Below are 6,000 nucleotides of genomic sequence, written 5' to 3' on the forward strand. Positions count from 1 at the left end.
TTCCCTCTGATGGCCTACTGCAGACGTTCCTAAACTGTATGCCGCGAGAAGCTTGCAGGGGTGCCGCAAAAACCTCGTAATTTGAATGTTGTAACCATATGCGCAAAGCTAAGTGTCAATTCAGTTTAGATAAACTTGCCGCCGATCAACCGCCTAAATCGCTTGATTATATCGAACCACACTCACGTGTTGCTACTGTATGTACCGGCTTAAAGTTGGCAGCATAAGAGCAAATGTTCTAATTAAACATGGATAGATCCTTACAGCTGAGACACAATGCAATAGAAGTTATGAGTTTTTGGATGAACAGGTATCGGGTATCCTGATATTGCTCGACAAGTTTTTTTGTGTTTACCTAGGCTATTATCATTGACCACAGGTTACTTGTGCGTTGGCCTTTTCTGCACTTTCACTGATCAAGCCCTGAATCAGGGCAATTTGTGCAGAAAAATATAGCCTACTATAAATACCTTTCACATTGCTGCAAAACTAAATGATGTTACTGATATGCATAGAGTAAAATAAAGCTAACTTTTAAGTAACTTCTATCATGTATTGTTTGTTGAACGTAGCAGCTTCGATCAAGAAACAAGTGAACAGTAACATTTAAAAACAAAATGCTGAGTTTGTAAGTCAATGTGCCGCAGTAGAATCCGAAATTTTTTGATGTGCCGTAGTAAAAAAAAAAAAACAATTTCAAAAACCACTATTATTGTACGTCGCTAGCATCACTTTTAGCCTATTTGTCAGGCATAAAATGCAGAGGAAATAGGTATGGTTTACTCTTCACGTTGTTGCATATTAAATATATGCCGTGGACTGTGATCAATCATTAAACTAAGCTGTAATGTGACCAGAATAAAATGGCATAATATATAGATAAACCTAATTTCACTAAGCAATTTCTGTAGTCAGATCAGGTAGTATATTTTTGTATCGTGATACATTTAATGTTTTCGTCTATATGTTTATTTATTTATTTAATTTTTCACCTCACGATTTTTTCGGCAGCGCAGATCCTGATGTGAGTACCATTTTGTTTTTAACGTTGGCATGCAAAAAATGAGGTGACACAAACATTTCATCATCACGTTCCAAGTCCGAACGAAATGTTGGCTGGCAAGATTTCCACAAGTTGCAATCGTCCGCCTTTTGGGATCATTAACTGCTTAAAGTGCCTCCTACACGTATGCAGGTAGCTGATCGAAAAAATAATTTTGTTGTAGGCTGTCAAAGTTTCGATGAAGCAAAAGTTTGAAGAGAGGATGCAAAATGCAAAAATTGAAATCCAAAGTAGATAAGTGTTTAGATAAGGACTGGTGGCTTGCCTTTGAGGCTTGCTTGGAAGACTGTTTGGTTGGTTAGCGTGTGACTTCGTGAACGAGGAAAATAACAGTAACCTCTCATCTCATTCATTGCTTAGCACAACTTTTCTATAACCTCTCATTCATTGGTTAGCACAACTTTTCTCAAAAAAACACACTTTCTATTTGGCCGTAAAATTACGTTTCGTTGGAGTCCGAAATTAAAAATTAAATCAATTCTCATTGGCTTATTGAAATCACTCTTAGAAACCATCATCTCAAAACTCCAAGACAATAACTTTCCACTTTCATTTTACTACGCTGAAGAAATCGGAAAATCGAAACACTGGCCACTGTCCGTAGTAACTTTTATTGTAATGTCTTTTTAGACATTATCTTTGGACATAATTTTTAAAGAAATAAAAAAGCGTCAAAAGTTATGCAAATTTCACTTTGTGTGGAACTACATGTAGTACGGTACCGTACAGTAGTACCATAACGGTACTTGAAAGGTTACTGTTATTTTTTGATTCACTTTTATAGATATCCTTGCGTTTATGTAATTCAAACAAGGCGAGACCTCGGACACATATCTATTCATTTTTGAAGGTAAATTTGTTACAAAATCTGCAATTATCTTGCTTGCTATTTTTCACAATGACATTGCAACAAATTAAACACAAACGCTCGACTGTGCGTTTCATGACTTTTATGTAACAAGATTTCGAAAATACGCTTCATATATCTCCCACCTCTCCATATGTTCCTCAAATTATTTTTGCTGCAACCTAGAGTTTATTGATGTTTTTGCTGAAATGACGACGCCTTCACTAGCAATCTAGTCTTATTTTTAATTCTTTACCAATTTTCTTGCAATTAAAGGCTTTTCGGCACCAACTCAATCCTTTCACGGTATATGATTTAACTCTAGGATTGGTCACATAAACTAGGTCACTAATGACCCATCATATTCTTTCCAAATACGATACATCAAAACTCAAATATCCTGCCTCTATGCTACAAATGTGCTAATTGTTAAGTGGTCTTTTGATTTTATACAGCAAGAAAGTGTTAGTCTCTAACGAAACTTTGGCACTCACAGGATGAACAAGCAATAGTTGACACGAAACTAAAAATAAGAAAACTACTGTAGTTATCACATTTTTAGTAAATCAGTGTTCACACAAAACATTCTTTGCAATTGCAACTTTTGATCACATTGCTGCGACTGCTGTAATTGTTGCAAACTGGTTTGGAGCGATGTGTGAGCAGCAAACGCTCACTTTCCTGTGTATTGACCAATAACAAAAGTTACATTTCTTTCTCTTGGAAAGCTTCGTATGGTCTGCAGATGCAGTATGCTACTAAACCTTAAACCACATCTTTCCATGCCTCCACGACTGGTCTAATCACGACTAATAGGCCAACCAACAACAATAGTCTAACTAAAACAGGGGTTCCCAACCTGGAGGCCATGGCCCCTTAGTGGGCCATGAGCCTTTTTCAAGGAAGCCATGGAAAAAATTTGAAAAATAATATTTTTTTAATTTATCATCTCTAAGTCCACTCCAACACTATATAACAAACGACATAAATTAAAATTTAATAAAAACAGTAGTACATTTTGCCCAATTTTTCATGAAATGATCTTTACCGGTTACTGCATAGACAAGTTTTTTAATTAAAATGACGTTTCTTGGCCATTGAATTTTCAAAATTTTCAAAGAGGGCCACGGTGTAAAAAAAGTTGGGAACCCTGAACTAAAACCACAACTAATAGAAGACTTAGTTTAGAACAATAGAAACTAAGCAGTATTCAACCGACATAGGTTAAGAAATCAGTGTTTTCTGTCTGACACAGCTGCAGTCGGAGCAGGGCCGTGTAAGCACTATCTTGGGCCTCCATCGACATCCACTAATAGGCTCCTATGTTTCGTGATGGCTCTTGAATCTAGGACAAAAACTTCTGAAACTATGCATGCCAAAGGTCGCTGGTGACTAAGATAGTAGTTGAGCGAGAAAACTTTGCAAAAAATGGAACAAAAAATACATATCAAATGTTACATTTAAAACTACAAGCCGAAAAACGCCACACCAACTAAATATGCGTGAGCCTCTAGGGAGAGGTGCGCCCCCAGGCGGGGTTTGGGAAGCAGTAAATACGGCTCTGTATGATTTAAGCTATTGATTATTATCGAGCTTCTGTATCAGCATTTTTTACAGTAAAAAATATTAACCATACTAAAATGAGTGGGCCCCTCCACAGCCTTCCTCCACTCCCAAACGGTTAACACGGCCTGTTTGAGACTTGCTTGAGAAATGAAAGTTAAGGACTTTACTGAAATACTGTAGCCCGAGAGACGATCTTTTTTTGTTTCCCTCAGCTGTTGTCAGTGACAATCAAAAATGTAAAGCTTTGATTAGCCACAATTCTAACTTATTAGAAAGTACATAAATCAATTTTGATAAAGTTTCTGTAAATTTGGTAGTAGAAATAACTTGCATTATTAATTATACAAATAAAACATGCTTTTGCAATAACCTTTTTTTAGGCATAAAAAAACTAGATTTTTGAGGATGACATAAAACGCTAAGGCGAGAAACTCATCAAGCCAAGAAAATTTTGCATAAAGCTTGTCAATGGGTCACTTCTGACTCATTTATGCATTTTAGGGTTAAGAATCGCTGCTTTGTAATACATAAAGCATGCCTTAAAAATAATAAAAACTATTAACACTACAAAAAGTGCTCAATGCTAAGCAAAAAATCAAAGCAGAGCGAATTAAATCAAACATAGTTGTTACTATCAGATTCCTTAACAGCCTGTTTCACCTTTAACAGATCATCAGAAGGGTCAAATAGAATGCCGTATAATATAAACGTATAATAATAGGCCTATAGTTAAATATAATGCCTAAAGCATGCCTTATATTATTTTACTCTTGACGTGGTTAGATTGAAGATGCTATGACAGTATAGCGAAGTCGATTTCTGATTAATAAAAATGAAGCTGGCAAACTGTTTCTGCGTGAGTAGGCTCACAAATCGTGCACTTACCTCAGAGTTTGGTCAAAACTCTGGCCGCATACGGCCGCGTCCAGATTTTGTAGGGCTTGTTCACATCCTTTATGTCTGATTTGCCAGTACAATCTTTTGCAGTGTGCAGTGGTTTCAATGTCCTGTGCTAGTTTTGCTGTTCACATTTAGTTGGAAACTGTGAATCACTAGTAGGGTTAGGCCTATATGTAGCCTGCAGTAGACGGAGCTTTAGTTGCGCTTGCTCTGCAATCTGGCTACAAATGAAAAAGAATAAAATCCATTTAGTGCTATAGTAGTCATTGCATTATTGATTGCGAAGCCTTAGCATCCAAAACATTGCCTCCAGTAAACTAACAAAGGTTCTCCTAAACTTAGTTATCAAAGTGCTCAACTTTACCTAAGCTGGGAGGTTATAAGCTAAATCATCTCAATGTCTTGAAAGCAATAATCATGAAATAGTTTCCAGATATAGACAGCCTAAAATCCTGGAAATTCATCAGAAATGTTGTTGAAGATGCACAAACAGAGTTGTTGTCTTGAAGTTTCACTCTTCTTGTCAAGTGACACTTCAAAGAACTGGAATTATCTGGAGTTTGAGATTATCTTTTTTATTTACTCACCTGTCTCAACCTCAACACATGATATTCCAGTACTGCAGTAACAATACCAGGATCCACATATCTTTGCAGAACGGAAAATGGATGTTTTTCTAATTTTAATAAGGTTTGATATACTTCATTTAAAAGGGCAATAAAAATTTTCCTTTGCTTTTCCTTCAATAAATAAACTTTGTAAATATGAGCGTCTTTAAAAATACATTATTGGTGCTTTGCAAGATCAAACCTTTTTTCTGGGTGAGTAGCATAGCAAAAAGTTTTGCAAAACACAATGCTATTCACCTATTGCACGCATTTGTCGATCAGCATGTTTATAAACGCCTGATGACAAAATGATGGTCTCATAGCCTGCTGTTGCCACGCACTGTATGTTGTCTACGAGATTACAGATTAAAATTAGAATCCAGAAATGCTAAAACACAGTAGAAACAGGTATCTTGCAGACCTGCAGCCTATTTTTTTTATTTATTTTTTATGGAATGCTCTAATTTCATTTTCCAGGAGGTTTTCGATAAAAAATATGCTGTTCCATAACAATGGCTGTTCGAAACAATTTTTTTAAATTGCAATATAGATTTTATTTGTTTGAAATGAAATAGAGACAAAACATTAGCGTGGAAATGCATTTTAGAGGTATCTTGTTTTTCAAAATATTTTCCTAGCAATAATTTTATTCTGTGTTGAGCAAAATAGAGCTTATACATTATTGTTTTTTTTTCGGCAAATACGAAAATTGATATTGAAATTGAATCGATACGAAAATGTTGGTTAGTTAGTTCCATTTTTCTTGGAGCGGAGATGTTAAAATTATTACTAGGGTTGTGGACTGTGTAGTCGGGCAAATAACATACGACTCCGACTCCTCTATTTATAATTGGCCGCACTCCGACTGCAGTGTTGCCAGAGTTTTGAGAGTTGCCAGATTTGTTTTTAATGTTTGTCCTTTTTTATTTCTTTTTGAATTCAATTTAACAAAACATTATTTTGAAAAAAGATTGCAAAAAAAAGTTTTCCTATTTCCCGTTTTGTATTGCTGAGTA

The sequence above is a fragment of the Aplidium turbinatum genome, chromosome 8, assembly GCF_918807975.1.
Source record: "Aplidium turbinatum chromosome 8, kaAplTurb1.1, whole genome shotgun sequence".
Lineage (NCBI taxonomy): Eukaryota > Metazoa > Chordata > Ascidiacea > Aplousobranchia > Polyclinidae > Aplidium > Aplidium turbinatum.